The sequence below is a fragment of the Lissotriton vulgaris genome, chromosome 7 (assembly GCF_964263255.1).
Source record: "Lissotriton vulgaris chromosome 7, aLisVul1.2, whole genome shotgun sequence".
Classification (NCBI taxonomy): domain Eukaryota; kingdom Metazoa; phylum Chordata; class Amphibia; order Caudata; family Salamandridae; genus Lissotriton; species Lissotriton vulgaris.
This window is the reverse complement of record NC_141695.1, coordinates 192,619,577-192,640,903: the sequence shown is the minus strand read 5'-3', so window position 1 is coordinate 192,640,903 and position 21,327 is coordinate 192,619,577. Positions and strand designations below refer to the sequence as shown.

The window sequence follows — 21,327 nt, the reverse complement described above, 5'->3', positions numbered from 1 at the left end:
GTGATTGAGGCTCTGAATATGTCCCCACAGTTTGGCCTGATGGGATTTTTCTGTTTTCCACAACTGACCTACCACTAGGGGCAACCTGCAGTGGCCCGATTCCATTGTTTGGGGGCGTATGGACGATAGCCTTGGTTGTGTTCTTCCCATAGGTGCCTCTAGCCCAGAAAGGGAGGAAGTGCACCTTACCCCAACTGGTATCCTTTTGAAGTAATATCTAGCAAGGAGGGAGCTTAGTGTATAGAGCCGAGCTCCCGGTTTCTAGCACAGTTGGGGGCAGGTGGAGATGCAGGCGAGGTTGGTAAGCGTGGGAGAAACCTGTTCGTAGGTTGTTTAGGAGAGTTAGCTGCATTATCATCCTGCCCTGCAGAAGTCAAATTGTTTTTTTTTAGCTTAGGTTTTAGGAGTGTCTTCCTTGTTTTTCCAGTTCTCATTGCTTTGTTTTGTTGAATTAACCTTAATTGGCACCTCAACGCACCACCTCCACTTATTGTGTGACCTGTCCAGGAGACAGAAGAGGTTCTAAAAGGGGTTCAAGGAGGTTCTTCCTTGTGGTGTAGACCAGGTACTCTGAGTTTGGCCCCTGTGCTTCTGTACAACTCTACCCTCATTAATTGGCTCTGGTATGCATCGTTTGCTCCCAGTGAAGCGAAGAAGGAAGTGGTGGGTTCTGAGCCCAGAGTTGCTCATTGGTAACATTGCAGGCTTATGCTTGTCGACTTGTTCACTTATTAACTTATTGACTGTTAGGCAGACTATTTACTTACGCCTCGCTCCTGGATTTGTTATCCCAGTTTTCCAGCTGGGAGGAAGGAGAGACGAGGAAGGAGGAGGCAGAGGGTCATCCTGCCCCCCCCCCTCTCACCCCCCCCCCCACCGCAGATTGAGCTCCTGCTTCGTAGCCTCTGCCAAGGCATAATGCCCCAGCTCCTCCTCTCACTCAGTCGCCTTTGCACAGTTTCTTACACTTCCGCAAGAGGAGGGGAGAGTTACAAGTCCAGGAAGACCAGGGGCCCCATTCACCCAGGCTATACGATAGAGCTGCAGGCCCAGGGGCAGGATCCGATGTAGTGAGCTTCCCAGGGGAGGGGGAAGAGTGGCAAGTTCAGACCTAACCAGGCCTGACAGCAAGCGGGGCACACCCGAGAGCACCCACAGGCTGCACATAGCACTAGCAGGGCCGCCTCCGCGGGACTCCTGGGTGGTATATGCTTAACGGCATCGCGTAATAACCACTCCAAGCATCAGTTTGCGTAAAAGGCCATTTATTAGGACAGGCATGACAGCTTACAAAACATAACATTATCAACTTAACAATCCCCCCAACATCCTGCCTTTCAACCGTCATCCACTCACGTGCTCCTCCAGCCATTCCCAAATCACACCACAACCTCTTTGCATCCCATTCACTTCCCCTTTCCACTTTCCGACTCCTCGGTCATTTCCATCCATCGCACTCCCGTCTACCACTCTCTCCCATCCTGCACCTGTAACCCCCTCCCTGGAAGGGTGATTCTGCCCGTCATGGACTCCCCACCCCTCCCAGTTCCCGGAACCTATCCCCCCTTGCCATCCTGTCCTAAACTGGCATGTTGCCCAACATGGCACCACAACAACACCGCCCCAAAACTCCCTTTTCATGTAGGGTGGGCGGGTGGCAAAACCTAACTCTTCCCTGAGGCACCGGGGACAGGAAAAGGAAGTTGTTCCTCTCCTGTCCTCCCTAAAATAGCCTCCTACCTAACCCCTCCCACCCCTGACCTAAACCCCTGACCTAACTTCCGCCTGCCGTGTCCTCGGGCGAACACCCCGGGGGAAGACTAGTCTGCCGACCTGCATTCCCCCGGGGGCCGCATTGCGCAATAACCACTCCACGCATCAGTTTGCGTAAAAGGCCATTCATTAGGACAGGCATGACAGCTTACAAAACATAACATTATCAACTTAACAATCCCCCCAACATCCTGCCTTTCAACCGTCATCCACTCACGTGCTCCACCAGCCATTCCCAAATCACACCACAACCTCTTTGCATCCCATTCAACTCCCCCTTTCCACTTTCCGACTCCTCGGTCATTTCCATCCATCGCACTCCCGTCTACCACTCTTTCCCATCCTGCGCCTGTAACCCCCTCCCTGTAAGGGTGATTCTGCCCGTCATGGACTCCCCACCCCTCCCAGTTCCCTCCACCCAGGGAACCCCCGGAGGGCGGTTACCTGCCCCACCAAGCGCGCACCTTTCGAACTCAGACTCGCCTACACCATATTGACTCATTCCACAGACAACTAATCAAGTCCCGCAGCTCCATGAGGTAAAATGCATTTCCCATGTGAGAAAGGTGCACGCCGTCATCCCTGAAAAGAAGAGGTTGTTCCAGCTGGAGCCCGACATGAGCCAGCACTTTAATCCCCCGATCCGCGCAAAAGAGTCTCATAGCCCTGTTCAGTTTCCTGCGGGCCCTTTCCACGGCCGCAGGCTTGAGTGCACCCCTCCAAATCCTCCTTGGTACAAACTCAGTCCACACAATGCAGGCGCCAGCCAGATTGCGCTTCATCACCTCCAAGTCCCTCTGCATCAAATGCAACAGTGAAACCCCCGATTGCTTCACCAAGTCATTTTCCCCCAGGTGGACGATGATCATGTCCGGGCAGCCCAGCTTCAACACTTTCTTTGTCAGCCACGGCAACAGTTCACCCCATCTCATTCTGCTCTTACCCCACCATTGAACTTCATGATGGCTGCTCCTCAGGCCCAGGCTACGACCGTACACCTGCCTGTCAGCATACTTCGAAGTCCAATGCACAAAAGAGTGCCCCACGACCCAAGTGACCGTCTTGGCCCCCGGTCCACGAACACAACCTACGAAGAAAAGGATATTAGTACCAAGGCATAACAAGAAAATACGCCAAGCAGCGCCGCCGTCCAAGCGTTGCGCCCCCGCCCTCACTTGCGCACATAGCGCTCATAGCACCGCGACCTCCAGCGACCAATCCTCCTGATCTCCTCCCATGACCAACCCAAACCCGCCGCCGCCGTAGCCGCCCCAATCCGAAAGGAATGCGTGCCAAACCGAGCCGGATCCCTGCCCAGCCTCCTCAAAGCCATCCGTAGCACTGCCAACAACTGACCCGACATCAAACGCTTCCGTGACGCATGCACAAAGATTTCCCCTTCCGTCCGCCGCACTTTCTGCCCAAAGCTCAGCCACTCTCGCACCGGACACACACCTGCACACCCACTCACCGACAACCACACCCATTTACCCCGTCCCACCTGGTCAGTCTTAGACCGCCCCAACCAAATACCCAAACGGAGCCCATCCACACGCACATCAGCAAACAACCTACCCGCCGCCCCCCGAGCCCCCAGCAGCTCTGACACACGAAACGCTCCAAAAAACATCCAGATCATGCATAGGCGAAAAAGCGCCACCTCCCCCCCCCCCATCGTAGCAACAAAAAACCAATTCCTGCAAAACCAACTTCAATAAGTCAAACGTGACCGCCTCTCTAGGCAACTCCCCGCCCCCCAACTCTGCCCGCACCCTCCCCCAACCCTTCAACATTCGGCTCAGCAGATCCGAACTAGCCAGATCAAAACCCAAATACACCATGCAGTAGAAAGACACACCCGCCAACTTGCCAGCAATCGTTGTCTGCGACAGCCCCCTATCCATGCAATCCAAAACAAAGTGCACCACCCGCCTTTCGCACTCCTCCTTTGGCAAACACATCACCCCCGTCCCCAGGCCCACAAACTTCCCAAACTCACTCCAAGCCAATCTGTACGCCCGCCTAGTAGACTCCGCCAACGACCTTTCCACCAGACCAACCTCTCTCACTCCCCCCATGCCCAGATACCCTCCGGCACCTTGGTCTTGCAAGCCTCTGCTCCCGGCGCCAGCTCCCTGAAGCGCAGCCACTGCGAACGAGATAACGCATCCGCAATTTCGTTATTTGCGCCAGGCACATGTTGCGCGCGAAACAGCACATTGTAACGCAGACATAACAGCATGAAGCTTCGCAGCAAGCGCAGCACCCTCAGATCTCTCGCTTTCTGGTTGTTGACCAAGTCCACCACCGTCATATTGTCCACGTGGAACAACGCAGACCTGTTCTTGAACTCCGGGCCCCACACCAGCAATGCCACCAACAAGGGAAAGAACTCCAAGAACGCAATGCTCCTGCCCTGACGCAGCCAATGATCGGGCCACCTTTCCGCGCACCAGCGACCGTCCCAGAAAATTCCGAAACCAGCTGTCCCCGCCGCGTCCGAGTAAAGTTGAACCTGCCACACCATCCTGTCCTGCGCAAAATCCAAAGCTTGCCATTGAAATCCTCGAGGAAAACCAGCCACACTCGTAAGTCCGACCGGACCCCGAGCGTAATCCTGACCCTGTGATGTGGGAGGGCCACGCCCGACATGGCCATGCCGAGCCGCCTACAAAACGTCCTCCCAGCCCTCACCACTCTGCAGGCAAAGTTCAACAACCCCAGCAAACGCTGCACAGATCTCAACTCCAGCTTCTGAACCGCGATCGCGCCCTTCAAAGCATCTTGCATCTCAGCCACCTTCGCCACCGGTAAACGCGCCTGCCAGGTCACTGAATTCAATTCAATTCCGAGGAACGTCAGACAACAACTGGGCCCTTCCATCTTCTCTGGTGCCAAAGGCACCCCAAAATCGTGAGCCAACAACTGAAACTGCTGCAGAGCCCGACCACAGTTGCCAGAACGTCCAGATCCCACAAACAGAAAGTCATCCAAATAGTGAGACACCAGCCGGTGCCCACTGCGGTCCACAAAGGCCCACTGCAAAAAGGAGCTAAAAGTCTCAAAGAGCGCGCAGGAAATCGCACAACCCATTGGCAACACCATGTCCACAAAAATGCCCCAGCAAACTGCATACCCAAGAGAGGAAAATCCGCCGGATGAATGGGAAGAAGCCGAAAAGCCGACTTGATGTCACACTTGGCCATCTCTGCCCCCCTCCCACACGACCGCACCAACCCAATGGCATCGTCCACCGAAGCATACAACACCCTCGAGTCCTCCTCAGCAATGAAATCATTCACCGACCCACCTTCCGGCCAAGACAAGTGATGGATCAACCTGTACTCCCCTTGCTCCTTCTTGGGCACAACCCCCAACGGTGACACAATGAGATCTGACAGTGGCCACTCCGAGAACGGACCTGCAATCCTGCCCTCCGAAACCTCCTTCTCCAACTTACGCGCCACTACCCCCGGCAACTCCTTAGCAGACCGCAAATTCTCAGCCCAACGCCTCTCCCTGGGCCCCTGATAGCCAATCCGAAAACCTTCCACAAACCCCCAATACAAACGCAACGCCGCCTCCTTATCCGGGTACCGGGAGAGCCATGGACCCATGGCCTCCACCTTAACCGGAGTACGGGCCCTTTGGCCCAGGCTGCCCCCTACCCTTGGCAAATTTCCACTGCTCTGATGGCGTAGCCAAGGTGAGGCACTGCGTGACCGGGTGACGTCCCCCACACTTAGAACACTCATGCTTGAATTTACAAGAGGGGCGGTTGCAGAAACCTTTGTTAAACCCCCAGCAGGCCCCCGAAGCGACCGGCTTGTACTGTTGTCCTGCTGAGCAAGACCACACAGGCTGGCTCCCATGTCCACTTGGGGTTCCCTGGTTACACGCCCCAGATTGAGCGGGACGCGGCTGAAAGGACCGATACATGACTGGAAGACCACTGGCCGTATGAGTAGACGCCGCCGCCTGCGTCGAGGACATCCACTGGATCCAAAGCTCCTGATCCACATCCCCCCACGGCTTGTCAGGGTTAACACTGACCCTAGCCCTAAACTCCTCGTCGTAGCTCAACCAGGCGAAACCCCCAAAATGAAGCTGCGCCTTCCTTATCACGTCCATATATTTAAACAATGCGATTGCCCGATCCCCATGCTTCTCACAATATATACTCGCATAAATCAGGAATGCAGATGTCCAATTCTCCATTGTAACCGGCACCCTCGGCCGCCTAGTCAATTCCCATTCCTCTTCCTTAGACCCTTCCTTCGCCTGAATCTCCCTGTGCAAGAGCTTAAACACATCCACATACTCGTGCCTCCAAATCCTTGCCTTAGTCTTCTCCGACAAATGAGACCCCAGGGGCATCCCCAGCCCCATGTACGGCAACTTCTTTCTCAGTTTCTCCACCCCACTCACACCCTCCTCCTTCCCTTCCAGGTCTTCCACCTTGTCCGTCTGCGCGCTGGCCGTCGCGACCTGCTTGCCCCCACCAGCCTTCAGAGGCTCCACACCCCCTTGGGCTCCTGCCCGCACAGAACCATCCCCCACCCCCACCGACCGGCAGGGCTTCTTTCTCCCCCCACTCCCCCCATCCAACCAGGCGTCCCACCAGGAGCCCTCACCTGACAAAGTTGCAGGAGCCTCCCGCTCCTGTCGCCGTGCGTCCGCCGGCCTCGACATCCCTCTGCTGGCCCGACTGGCGCCATCCTGTGCCTCTTGAGAAGCACCAACCTTGGTAGCTGCCCCTTTAGCCTTACACCCACGTCCAGGCTCACGCAACTCACCCTCTTCCAACTCATCCTCATCATCCTCATAATCCAACCATTCATCCTGAACATCCAGCGGTACCACTTCAGTCACGACTCTCTTAGCACCCTTCCCTTTCACACCAGGTGAAAATTCACACTCCAACATGGTCGGTGCCTGCTCCCTGCTTCTTCATCCTGGCGTTTGGAGGCCGTTTTGCGCCCCGCCGGCCCACCCCGGCCTCTGCCAGCTGACCCTGCTGGCCTGACCCCCCCACCCCCCGAGCCGTATGCGCTCGGGGAGGCCCCGGTGCCACCAGGTCTCTGATCCGTCTCTGATCCGTCAAGGCAGTCCCTAAACTCTCCACCCAGACCCACTGTCCTTGCGCCCCCGGGACCCCCCTACCTCGGCCACCGGCCGACAACCTGCCACGCCCTGGTGCCTGGGCCTCATCACCCATGGGCACCCCACCTGCCTTCTCCTCCCTGGCGGCACATAGGCGCTGCCACTCCCTCTCATACTCCTCAATGACACGCCGCTGGTCCCTCGCTCTCTCCTCCTCAGTCATCTGGGCCCACCGGTCGAACATCGATGACTGCCCCGGCCCCCCCGGGCCTCCTTTCCCGGGCAAGGGTGCCGCAGCACCTCCCGCCCCCTGCCCTGCCCCTCCGCGCTGCTGTACCTTCAGGGGGCCCTTGCCCTTGAAACCCTGGGACTTCACCACCCCCTTCCGGTCCCCCGACAGGTCGACCGGCTGCTCAATGGCGGTGAAACTAGCCTCCCCCCCAGACTCTTCCCCAGACAGCATGAGGGCAAAATCCTCTCCAGCAGCCACCTCCCACTCATCAGAGTCCTCCCCCCCACTACCATCGCTGCTCTCCCCGTACCCCGCCAACTGGCTCAAGCTCCTGGACAGCCTGGCCTGGGACGCCAGTGGAGCCTGGCCCTGCACGTGCTCCTCAATTGCCAGCTCGGGCCCTCAGGCCCCCCACCCACGGCCCCCCCTTCCTCCTCCGGGACCACCTCCCCCCCTGCCCCGACCTTGGCAGGGAGACTCAACCTCCTCCCCCCCTTCTTGGGGGTTCCTGCGTCTTCTTGGCTTTCCCCTTCCTGGGCCCCCCCTCCCGTGACCCAGAAGGCTCATCCTTGCATGCAGCCACCACTGCCGCCACCCCTGCTGACGCAGACCTGGTCGGGCGGGTCATGCCGACCCAAGCCTGGTCCAGGACACCGGGCTGGAGGAGATCCTCCCAGCCCGGCCAAGTACAAGCAATGCAGCCCTCACCGCCTCAGCGTCAGGGACAGCTATGTGGAATTCGACAGAAATGCCCTCCGCGAGATGCGTGAGGATCGGCACCCGCTCGTTCCGTCCGCGAGATGCGTGACGTTTTGCACCCCTCGCTCGCCGCCCGGAGCTCCTGCTCCGATATAAGCAAACAATTGCTAAATCACACCCAACCTAATTGTCGTCCTGGGACACCAAAACGACGAACCAGTCACTAATTCACACAGCGCCTACCTAAAGTAGCACTCCGCCTAAGCTCCAAAACCTAACTCTTCCCTGAGGCACCGGGGACAGGAAAAGGAAGTTGTTCCTCTCCTGTCCCCCCTAAAATAGCCTCCTACCTAACCCCTCCCACCCCTGACCTAAACCCCTGACCTAACTTCCGCCTGCCGTGTCCTCGCGCGAACACCCCGGTGGAAGACTAGTCTGCCGACCTGCATACCCCCAGGGGCCGCAGCTAGATGCAGCTGCCGCGCTTGCACTTCGCCCCTCCTCGCCTCCCTGTCTTTCTGTCTTCAGCAGCCGGCGACCAGCCTCCACAAAGTGGATGCCGCAAGGTAGATGCCGGGTCCTGATACTGGGTGCCCGCACATCATGCCGGCAGTGCAGTTTCCGTGGCCTGCGGTCCGCCGGGAGTTCACAGCCCTGTTGACAGTATCGAGCCTGCAGCAGATCTCTGCACCTCGTCTCTCTGCCTCTTGCACAATGCTCACCACAATGCTCACCGCTCGGCATGCGTGCTTCGAAGATCCCTGCAACACAGACACCCTTGCACCTTCGCAGTTTTATATAGCACAAACTCAACCCGAAGGTATCGGAGCACTTTACATGAGCACCAGTTGCCTTACAGATGGACAAATTCATTTTTAGGCAGGGGGAGATTAAGTGATTTTGCCCAGAATCACAGCATGCTCGAGCCTCCTGACAAACTCGAACTTGGTAGAAATATAAAAGGCTGCTTCAGTTTTATGATCTGAAACTAATATTATTTGCACGTGTTTATTAAGGTATTTCAGACAGTAATGCATGTATTAAGCATGCCCTAGCACCAGTATTCAAGATTGATTCAAGCAGTTCCAACCATCATCTTTTGTAAAAATATATTTACATCTAACCTCTATCAAAAACATTAAACCAAGCACTAGACAAGTAAATCGTTCAAGGTGTAATGAATGACAGACCGCTACACATTTTACTCTTGGGTATTGTAAGCTAAACAATTTCAAATGAAGCATTTTTTACCCAGCTCATTTGCATACAAGCACCCAGAATCCTCAGCGCATAGCACTTTGCTTTTTGTACAGTAGCAACTAGAAAGGCATCCTTGTAATTCTCTCAGTGGGTGTCTGGGGAAGGTAGGAGTTGTTTTTTATTGAGACTTACTGAAAGTTAAGATTAGCTACTGAGCTCGGAAAGATTCACAATAACTTTACTGCGTAATTGTGGGGAACATTGCAGGTTTGTGCTTTTAAACATAAGCCTGTCTTTATGTGTTGAAAAGGGTTCCCATCTCTTAAGCGGCTTATCTGTTGCTTGCTGCCGTGCTCCAGTGTGGATGTTTCAGCAGGGGGTTCTTCTGCTGCAGGAAAGGTCTCACTGTGGGGAGCATCAGGAAATTGTGTCTATGGCCGTGGGTGGCCTGCTGGCTGCATAATGAGGGTCACTGCTCCACTTCCTCACCTGTTCACATATTTATGTTATTTATGTCTTCTCGCTTGCCCTCCTAGGCTCTTTTCTATATTTGAACATGGCACGAATGGACGAACATAGGAAAAGCAGGTTTCAAAAAGGGACAGGGATAATTCCTCTACTTTAACATTTTAACATTTTGTTCTGAAGCATCCCCTATGGAGAATTCTCGAGAATGCGAAAGATCTGCAGCTCAGAAAGGGACTTATCATTATGCCATGACCATGCCACCAGCAGATTCCTTGAGCGGGGTTATGATGCAAAAACTGTGGAGCGTGCTAGGGTCAAATTTAATGTGAAATCTAAGGAAGCTAAGCTTGTCTCGGCCTCAACAATATTAGATTATTCACTACTTTTAGCCGGCAAGAGAGACATATCAGATCCATTATTAAAAAACAAACTGGTTGTCCTCAAAAGAATGCTTTTACAAATGTATCACATGCAGAGCATGCAAGTTTGAAATTAACACCATCAAATATAGGTCGGCTTTCACTGAGGGATTCTAGTACAATAAGGGGAATCACACCTGCAGAACAGACCATGGGGTGTATGTGATGGAATGCAAATGTGTTTTCCGCTCTGTGGGAAGCACAAAATTACCAGTGTACGCCAGAATACTACAACACCTCAGGGCTAGAGTTAATTCAGACCCAACCTATCTGGTGGCACACCATTTTAAATTGGTACATGACTACAAGCTTGATGACTTGGGATATGTCATAGGGGCGGTACCGATTTTAAGATGATTAGAATAGGCACCGAGGCGAGAATTATCAGGTCCGAGGAAATTGAGCCCAAGACTTGCCGAGGCAGGAATTGAACCCTGGTCCCGGGCCAGAACTCTGCATCAGGGTCTGCCGCTCTAACCATTGAGCCACACTTCTCCACTGTTGAGGCAACTCGAATCAAAGTTTATCCTTGTAGGAAGGTAAGTTCTGACTGCTTGGTTTCCCCCACTTTTTTTCTGGTGTTTTGCTGGTTTTTGACTAGTCTGACTGGGGTCCTGCTAATCAGGACCCTAATCTATCTGCTTTCTCCCTTAAAATGTCATGCATGTTCTTTAGTACACTCCAGATTGGATACTGGGGTACCCTTATAAATCCTTAGTATATGGTACCCATGTACCCAGGGTAGGTACCCCAGAGGCCTCCCGTGGGCTGACGCATGTATTATGCCACCCATGAGAGGCCATGCAAAATGGAACTCTAGATCTGCTACTGCAGCCAGTGTAAGATTATGCTATATCTAATGGTCACTACACACAAAACTTATACATTACCCCTATAGCAGGCCTTAACAATCCTGAAGGCAGGGTGCTGAGTTTTTTGTGAGAGGGTGCCCCTGCATGAGCAGAGCCTCTCTGTAGCCTACGGAGACCATTCTCCCGGGTTGTCTGTGACTCAGCCGGACATATAGGTAGAGGTGCATTATAACCTTGCTGTAAATGCTATATCGTGATAGCTGCATAGAAACATATCAACTTTGGTATCAAACACCTTGGAATCATACCTTCACATGGAGGTATGATTCCACCCTTCAGAAGCGAGCTTCGTGGGGTCACTGGTCTGACTGGTGCCAGCCTTCTTGACCCGGACAGCACATAATGGATGCTTCGACCAGAGGCACATTTCTTCCCTCCTGCTACTGAGCCAAGCTTAAGGAAGGCAGCACAATAGACATCCTGTCACCCCAGACAATATTCAGTGTATTGAGGCTGAGTGGGTGCACTCTGAGAGTGCCTGAAAGTCTGCACTTGGGCCACATTTGGTGTCCCTGTGGATAGTCCAGCTCAACCCAGCTCTGGGAACCATTGGCTCCTGCTCCGGTGCGCAACTGGACAAAAGACATGGGTGTAGCCACCCCTATGTCCTGCTCCTCCCCTAGGAGGGTCCCCAAAATCTGCCCAAACCTCTCCCGTGGGTACAGAAGGGTTTACCTGGCTGTAAGACTTTAGATTTTACATGGACAAGATTCTACAAGAAGAAACCACTGACCTTCGACCGTCTGGACATGCTGGACTTCGCGGGACCTCAACTGGGCTCAACTTTGTCCCCCTTTCCGTCCAAAGCTTAGTTTGTGCGTTTGGTCCATGCAGGGCTCTGTGCAGGGCCTGTGGTGTACTAAAGACAACAGAAAAATCTCCCTTTCAGTGAAGGAGTCACTCCCCTGCTTCGCAGGCACCTAAAGCGCAACTGATCAGTCTGCTGCTCCTGAGCTCCTGTGGACTACGAAGCAACACAGGAGATAGAATTATGAAGGTCCCCCAGGTTGATCAGCCCTCTCACTGAGTTTGAGGCCAGTAGCCCTCGTGGGGGCTGCGTAACCTGAACCCCTTTGCACCGCGTCCATTTACAAGTGCATATGCTTGTTGGCAGTTCCTGAGCTTGTGCATTGGACTATGTGTAGTCCTGACCATGAGCAGTATTTGCAGCAAAGAACTCCGGCCTCCTTGCACCGAGTGCTCCGTGGGCTGGTACTTTCAAATCTTGCTCGAGGTCCCCTTGCGACTCCTGGTCATTTGGCCTGTGGTTCCCCCTGAGGGTCATCTTGATTTCTTTTGGGCTTTCCTGGTTGCTCCAGATGTGCCCCCCCATTGCTTTGGTGAGTCCCCTGGACCTTGCTGGTCCACACTGTAATCTGCTTGACCTTCCTGTGTGGTTGCTTTTGCCAAGGCTGGTTGGTGAGTAGTTTGTTGGTGCTCCCGCCGGACACTGACCCCTCAGAACTCGACATCCTTTGTGGAACAGCTCGAATCCAGCTCCTGGTCATCCTGGACGTCTCCTGGTCCTTGTGTAGGGAGTGGGACGTGTATGATAGGGTAAAAAGGACCGTCAAGGGATGTTGATCAAACAAAAATTTTTTAACAAAAACTTTTAAATTCTTAGTTGTAAGACCCAGTATCAATGGAAGTCTCAAAGCATAAATGGACAACTTTGTAAGTTAATTCAATGTAATTGCACTAAGTGTCAATAAATAAAGAGCTATTAGTCTCTAGATAAAAATGGAGTATCGAGACAGGTGTAGATAGAAAAAACTAATTTTATCTGTAAATTTTCATAAAATAGGGTACAAAACAGTATATCAAAACACAGTGTTACATGAAGTGCAAAGTCCAGATTGTAACAACTTCTCTGTAACAAGGGTACAAGCTTTTCTTCTTTAGATGTACAGAAATGGAAGAAAAAGCGACTCAAAACACGTACCCCACCACCAAACCTACACCCCCCACCACCACCATGTGCGCCTGGACTCAGGTCAGCACAGAAGATACCACCCACACAATGAACACCATCCACTCAGGCTCCCCAGCCGATCCCTGCCCACACCACATCTTCAACAAAGCCGACTCCATCATCGCACCCAAACTTCAGGACAGCACCGAAACTGCCCTCATCGCAGCCACTGACGACATCCGAACCCTGCTCGACAACGGGGAAAGAGCGGCCCTCATCTTCCTGGACCTCTCCGCAGCGTTCGATATTGTCTGCCACCGCACCCTAGTACAATGCCTCAGCAACGTCGGAATCCAAGAGAAGGCGCTGGAGTGGATCATCTCGTTCCTCGCCGGAAGAACCCAGAGAGTCCACCTCCCCCCGTTCAGATCCAAGGCCACCAAAGTCATCTGTGGCGTACCACAAGGATCATCACTCAGCCCCACCCTCTTCAATGTCTACATGAGCCCCCTCGCAGCCATCGCATGCCAACACAACCTCAACATCATCTCCTACGCCAACGACACCCAGCTGACCCTCTCCCTCTCCAACGACCCCGCCACCGCTAGAACCAACCTACACGAAGGGATGAAAGAAGTAGCCGAGTGGATGAAGAACAGCCGCTTGAAACTGAACTCAGACAAGACGGAAGTCCTCATCCTTGGATCATCACCATCTGCCTGGGACGACTCCTGGTGGCCCCCGGCCATAGGCAGCGCACCCAAATCAACGGACCACGCACGCAACCTGGGCTTCATTCTGGACTCCTCCCTATCGATGACCAGACAAGTCAACGCCGTCTCGTCATTGTGTTTCAACATCCCACGCATGCTCCGAAAGATCTTCCGATGGATCCCCACCGAGACCAGGAAGACGGTCACCCAGGCACTTGTCACCAGCCGACTGGATTACGGAAACACCCTCTACACCGGAACCACAGCCAAACTGCAGAAAAGACTCCAACACATCCAGAACGCCTCCACACGACTCATCCTGGACATCCCCCGTCACAACCACATCTCCGGACACCTGAAAGACCTGCACTGGCACTCCAAGAGTCTCTAGATATCCAGCATCAACTCCTGTTCGCCCCACTGGAGAGGTAGCCATATCCAATTTGAGGAAGAACCTGTGCGATGGACTGAGCATCATCTTTGGGGTTTGGGAGCACTACAGTCTGTTAGATATCTGCGACTTAAACTTCATCACTCTACTCACATTCATGACTATGTATCCCTGCAACGCAAAGACTCGCCAGCCATTGCAAGATGTTTTCCTGACATTTTTGGCACCTTGGCCAATCAACAAGTGGCAGACCCGCGAAGTCTCTTATTCATTGGCTGTGATTCAGGCCACGCACTGTTTAGTCACATTGTTATGTGAGGGTGCGGCAGGTAAATATTACTTCTGTGATTAGGGGCCTGCCAGTCCTGGAACGTGGGGGAGTGGAGAAGGTGGCGTGGGAAGTGTAGGATTAAAGTGCAGAGTGGATTGAGAGGGTTTTAGATAAGCAACTCTTCCTGCTGGCAATGGAGGAAGAAGTGGGGCACATATGCCTATGTGCATGTGCTTTTCTGGGTATTCACGAGTCCTGTGGTGTGTGGGCGTGTGTATTTACGTTTGTGTTTTTGTGTGTTTGTATGTGTCAAGAGAGTAAGTGTGCCTGTATCTCTTGATGTTCCAGACTAACAGTGGTGTCCAGCCTTGGCGTACAGAGGCCACCTTTGGGTTTTATGGCTCCCTCTTACAATAAGGAGGATGCACATCACTGCACCATACCTGGCATAATTATACCGTGATTTGGTGAGTCCCGCTGACATAATGACACATTTGGGTATAACACGGGCATCCTTTGCATGATGGTTTCAGTCACTTATAAATATTGGCCGATAAAAAGCATAATTCATAGAAGCATATAGTGTCCCGGGGGTGGGAGGAGGGTGGGAAATTTCCTGCAGTATGGGAGACTCATGAGAACCATTAGAGATGCTTTCACGTCCTATCATGAGTATACTTGACCTCTAAGTGGCCATGAGTGGCACGCAGTAGGCATCCCTGGTATGTGATGCACATGGGCACCCTTGGCATTCTACATGGGCACATGGGTATGTCAGACAATCTGTCCACCTGTGGTAATAGGAAATGTATGTTCTTCATGAAAATTACACATCGATGTATTTGAAGACAAAATTATATACTAGCTTTTTTTATACCACAAATTAAAAATGTTTGTTTGGTAGCAAAATGTGCGTGTTTTTATAAACTGACAAGTTGATTTTTGGAACAAAATGTTAGCATTTCCAAAATACATTACACTCACAATTGAGTGATAATTGAGTAGGCTATGTTTGATAAACTAATTTTTGGTATTGTTTGTCTTCCCTGCTGTGGCAGTTGTTTTACTACCAGCATGGAGACATTCAATCAGATACATTTTCATAAAGCTATTGTCTGAGGCCATAGCTTTTAAGATTGGTTTCATCTTGTTGTGGTGTAAACAAGTCTGTCATTCTGCTGTCAGAGCCTATAAGATCTGTCCAACTCTGCAGCCTCAGTCCGCACGATCTGTGCGACTTCAATTTCACACACCGCTCCTTCAAAGTAGTTTCTCATCCATAACAAATAAGCAGCGGCAGCTGGCAGGTCCCTTTGGCAAAAACAAAAGAAGAAGAATACATTAAATAAACATACCTTCCTGCAATGAAGCGAAGTCCTCGGTCGTCTTTGCTCCCAAGCCAATCCTGGCGCTCCTCTCATACCCCGGCACTGGATGCATGCACTTAGCCTCAAGACCACTGGGTTGAGAGGTTTAAAGTGCGCATGTGTGGCTGTCCATCACAAAACAGCAGGCCAAAGAGACATGCACAATTGTAAACAAGTGCACAAGGCAGCTCACCCTCCTCTCTACTGCTGCCGCCATTCAGCAGGTCATGCCCCGTCCTAATACTCTGTTCGGGACGGGGTGACAAAAAATAATATGGTAATAAATTGGCTTCAATACCATTTTATTTTTTGTCTCTTGGGGCATTTCAGTGGGGCGACACTCCTCTGCTGTAACCAAGGATGCACCCCTGTAAATAGGTAGGCTTGTGGGAAGGCTTTATTTCGCGAGCAATGCTTTATGTAGTTCCTCATTACTGGCCTTTATTTAGATCAGAGTTTCCCCACTTTCCCTTGATCTAAGCCAGACCATAGGTCTTCTCCTTTGACTTCCAGCTAGTGCTGAAATGGGATGTATTTTCCAGCAGAGTACTGTGAAACCATCTTGTCAGCTTTTGGTATGCAAGTGCCTATCTTGCGGAGCTTTTCCTCGCAAGAGGCTGAATACTGCAGAATGTTATTCCAAATTCAATCTACATACAAGCTTGATATATGCTCAGTGGATTTTCTCAGAACTCAGTAGAATATTGTTGGACTTGCCAGTGGGTACTCTCATCCTGGGTAGGGACATGAATGAGACGACGCTGCCGGAACTAGACCGAGATATGCACTCTGCCAGAGCCAGGGGGTTGCTGCCATTCAAGGTTTTTGCGACTGCAATGGGGTTGATGGACATGTGGAGACTGCACTATCCCACTGTCAGACAATATACCCACAGTTCCATGGTGCATGGTAGTGGGTCACGTTTAGATTATATCTTTCAGGCTGGCTGTCACAGGGCTCTGGGAATTTCTGAACATTCCCCGGTGGAGGTGTTCCTGCGGGGTCTAGTTAGGGACTGGACTCTACCTCTGCGTTTAGACCACTATTTATTCAAGGACCAGGAGTTCAGGAAGGAGTTTGAGGAACGTACTGAGCAATACTTTACAGAAAACTCAGGATCTGTGCAATCCGACTGCGACTGCCGGGGCTAGACGCAAAGAAAAGAGGGTGAAATGTGACAACTTTGAGCAAGAGATTACAGCTCTTGAATCTGTGCTGGGACCAGAACAAGGGGGAGACACCAGACGCCTGCACATACTTCGTCTTAAACAAAAAGAACTCAGACATCAAGAGGAAACACAGCCCATACATATGCCATAGCGACGCAAATACGCATATATGGCTTAGGCGACAAGGCAAACAAACTCATTGCATGGTTGGAAAGGAGGGATAGAGGTCGCAACTGGGTCTCTGAGATACGGACCTCTGACGGTACGGTGAAGGGGACTGGTGCAGTTATAGCAGAGGAGTTCACCCAATATTATGAAGGGATCTATCAGACCCACACAGACAGAGGGGAGGGGGACTGCAAGGAATTTCTGAAAGATATAGTCTTACCAACGCTTGGTGCGGAGGATCGGGAGGCGGTTGACTTGGACCTCACTACAGAGGAAATTGAGGGAGCCATATGGGAACTCCAATCCGGGAAAACAGCGGGTCCAAACGGCTTCCCGGCGGAGTTGTACAAATGTGTGGCAGGGTGTATCTCGCACCCAATATGCTCTGTATGTTCCGAGAGGCGAGGGCAGAGTGCGAATTGCTTCCAGACCTGAGTACAGCTACTATTGTCGTCATCCCTAAGAAAGGTAAACCACCAGATCTTTGTAGTTCATACCGACCGATCTCGCTCCTGAACTTTGAGGCTAAGGTATTGGCTAAGGCAATTGCAAACAGACTATCCCCAGTAATACAGTCTCAGATTCACCCGGACCACTCCAGATCTATGCCTCACAGAAACACCAGGTTGAATCTCCTTCGTTAATATGGGGTAATGCACATGGTACAGCTGCAACCTGATGACCAGGCAGCACTCCTGTCACTCGATGCTCATATGGCTTTCGATAGTATCAAGTGGCCATATTTGTTGGCTGTTCTTGCTAAGCTCGGATTCGGCCTAAGCTTCTACACCTGGATTGAGTTTCTGTAAGAGGCCCCGCTGGCACGTGTCAGAGATAATGGAACATGTCTAGAGTTTTCCAGTTGCATAGGGGTACGAGGCAGAGCTGGCCGCTCTCGCCGGTGCTCTTTGCGCTCGCAATTAAACCGCTGGCCTCATGGGTAAGAGGAGATCCGCTGGTGAGAGGCATTGATGTGAGAGGGGTTGGGAAGAATGTATCTCCCTCTACGCTGACAATATCCTGCTGTACGCTCATAGACCTAGACAGACCTTTCACAGGCTTATCCATATTATACAGTCTTTTGGCCAATATTCTGGATATCGTATAAATTAGGCTAAATCCCTGGTATACACTCTTGCCGGGGTGCCTCCTGCTCTGACGTTGGCGTGTAAAGAGCTGGTCAACAAAGATTCCTTGAAGAATCTGGGTATCTGGATCACCAAAACAGAAGAAGAGATCATGCAGTTAAATGTGCACTCGCAGTTGGACAGGTTGAAGAGAGATGTGGCCCATTGGCGGCGCTTATCGGTCTCCTTTATGGGAAGGGTGATTTTGTTCAAAATGATGGCCCTCCCGCGCCTCCTGTACACTATACAGAATACCCCACTCCAGATCCCGGAAGCCTTCTTCCGCGCGGTTGAGTCTGAACAACGAACACTGATGGTTGCTCTAGGATCCTAGAGGTTGCTCTAGGATAGCCCTGAAGAAATTACAGAAAGTGGTCTACAATGGGGGGCTGGCAGGTACCGGGCATTAGAAAATATAACTGGAGCTCAGCCTATCAACATTAATGGGTGCGTCTTTTCGCCGACAGAGGAGCCAGCCTAACCGGGTCGATCGATTTGCCATGGGTTCGAGTAGCTACCTGTCTGCTCTCTCCTGGTGGAGGAGGGGCACTCCATCCCTACCGATCCTCACTCAGAGAGTGGTCATGGCAAGGCGACTAAAATGATCGGTTGGGAGGCCATACTCACCGAACAAACGCCACTCTGGGAGGGAGGATTTTTGAGAGGTAAGGCATCTGAAGAGTTTCCATAAGTGGAGTAACATAGGCATTAATCTTCTGGGGGACATTTGGGAAAAGGGGAACATGATTACATTTGATTGTCTTCAGACAAAGTTCCAAATGGGTATGACCGAACACTTCAGATACCTACAGTTGAGACATGCACTTTACTGCCACTTGAAGGAAGGGGACTCAACACCACTTGAACACAGACTCCGACTGGCTTTAATGATAGATAGGGCAATATCCCTTACCTACAAAAAGCTAACAAACAATACACCTGACTGTCTGGGACATGAGGATGATGACTGGAGAGAGGCTCTGCAGAGCCCCAGTGAGATAGCTGTGAGAGCAAGATTTAGGTTGATCCAGCTCCGTATTTTACACAGGTCATATGCCTTGAGGACGGTAAAGTGCCGTAAGGGCCTTTGTACGTCAGCGCAGTGTATTAGGTGCTGTGGCGAGACAGGAACCTTTTTCCACATATTGTGTGCCTGCCCCAAGTTTCACGCATTTTGGAATGGCTTGGCTCGAGTGATGACAATGGTGGTGGGGGAGTAGGTCCCAACAGATGCGACATGGTATATCCTCGGGGTGACTGGCGAAATAGTATGGCCCAAATGGGCCACAACATGGCTTGCCCTGGCAGGAGTGGTGGTGAAGGGTAATATCACCCGAGCATGGGTGGCCAATGCAGCCCCAACAGTAAAATCCTGGGAAAATGATTTGGATTGGTGCCAACGGGCTGAGCAGACAGTATACAAGATCAGGGGATGCCCACGCAAATGGGAAAAGATCTGGAGGGGCAGCTCCCGGTCTAGTAAAGAGCCTCAGGCATGTCCGGGATCCAGTTGAATATTTGTACCCTACATCAGATTGGTTCGGTGGGCAGGCCACTGGGAGGTTTGAATTGTGATAATATTATGTTTCTGTACACGCCAAACTCACACTATGTATACTGTAATATTTTCTGAAGCATTTGTTTTCCTTTTGATTAATAAAAATAATCTTTAAAAAAAAACACTCACTGCATCTGGAGGTCACTGCCAGACGAGGAGCTCTGACATTACCCAATTAGAGACTAAATACATCTGAAAGCAAAAAAATGTAAAATTCAAGCCTTCTCCGCCAAGGGTCTGGAACAGCATCTCCCCTCCAACCACAAAACAGCACCTACCCTCCTACAATTCAGGAAGGAACTGAAAACTCCCTTCTTGAGGGAACACTACCTCAGATAGGCCGACATCTTACCTCCTTCACTAGCTCTACCTCCTGCCTCTTTACAACGAAATCATTACAACACAACATCCTTTACATTGCATGCCATTACAACGCAGCCATTATATCGCATGTCACTACAATGCATGTGGTTACAACGCATGTCACTACAATGCATGTGGTTACAACACATGGTTTTTACCCTTACACTATCCAACACTTACCCTACTGTTGCACTCACTGGAGTGGGAATAGTAATACTTACCCCTACACTGTCCGAAACTTACCTTACCTGCATTGTAATGGTATGCGTTTTAATGGTATGTGTTGTAATGGTATAATCCGTTGTAATGGAATGCGTTGTAAATGTAGTTTCTGAAAATGCATTGTGATGGCATGCAATGTAAAATCTTTTGTTGTCATGGATGTTGCGATGTAAAAACTGCGTTGTAAATGTTTGCTTTGTAACGTCATACATTCGGGCTTGCACCCTGCACAGTGCTCCATTGCTAGCCTGTTAGAATTGTGCTTTATAAATACCAGAACATACATATATTCAGTCTCTATGATGTCATCATATTGGGCATAGGTAATTATTTATACTTGCACTACTCTCGGGTTTCTAGGCCATTCTGAATCAATAAAGGATTCCACCTCAGGAGAACCTTAGTTGCAGGTAAAAAATGTTTTCATCCTACCAGTCTCAATTTTGTTTTTTGTTTGTTACTAAAACATTACAGACAACTATACTAACTACAAAGAAGGAGTGATTCTGAGGCACCACTGACTTGCATTAGAAGAAGGAATTAACAATGGGAACTTTGTTACATCATTTTATCTATGCACATTAAAAGACCCCTGTATAGAGACATATCTATGTGTACAGAATGTATACTTCCTACATAGACTGTTTTTTTTCTCAAAAAGTAGATCCTCCGATTATAATGTTGTGCAACTTTGTTTTTTCAGCGGGGCCCCAGAGCTCCAGAGAAGGCTCCCACCTCAGGAACCTGCATCCAACAAAATACTTGTTTCTCAAACCGTGGCACGGGAGGCACCTGTCTACACAAATGTGGTTATACCGACACAAAAAAATAGTTCAGGGACTGTCAATGTCCCCAAACGCTGGAAGAGCGAAAGAATCAGCAAGCCAAAGAAGGCGGCGGTCACCTCCGTACCAGTACGCCGATATCCGTTGAGGCTGCGGCGACCTCCTGAACGACTAACCTTCTGAGATGGCAGATGAGGACAGTTCATTATCTAAATATCTTCCCCTTAAGGTCTCTGTGAGGCCAAGCTTCCGAGAGAGGATTTCATAAACCTTCAAGACATCTACCATACCTGTGAACATGGCTCATTTTTGTATGGGAGTGAGTTTGTGGGGTTTTCTAGATTTTTTTGTGCATTCACTGGCCAACCTTAAAGGCTGGCGTTTTCTGCCCATGTCAACAAAAGGCAAATCTGGCTGTGATATCAGATTTGGATCTAAAGTCGCTGGAAGGGGGTGATGGCAAATGTTGAACACTAGAGTGCCTGTGAGTAACTGCGGATTGTGTGGTTCTGAGA

The 21,327-nt window shown here is 51.1% G+C and overlaps 1 long non-coding RNA gene across 1 annotated transcript in view; it reads left to right on the top strand.

Annotated features, from left to right (window-relative positions):
* LOC147701160 (uncharacterized) overlaps positions 1 to 21,097 on the top strand; it is a 114,063-nt gene extending 92,966 nt beyond the window's left edge. The window contains exon 3 of the long non-coding RNA XR_015297159.1: positions 20,731 to 21,097. This is a non-coding gene — a long non-coding RNA (uncharacterized LOC147701160). The remainder of the gene's footprint in view (positions 1 to 20,730) is intronic.
* Positions 21,098 to 21,327: the final 230 nt, after the last annotated feature.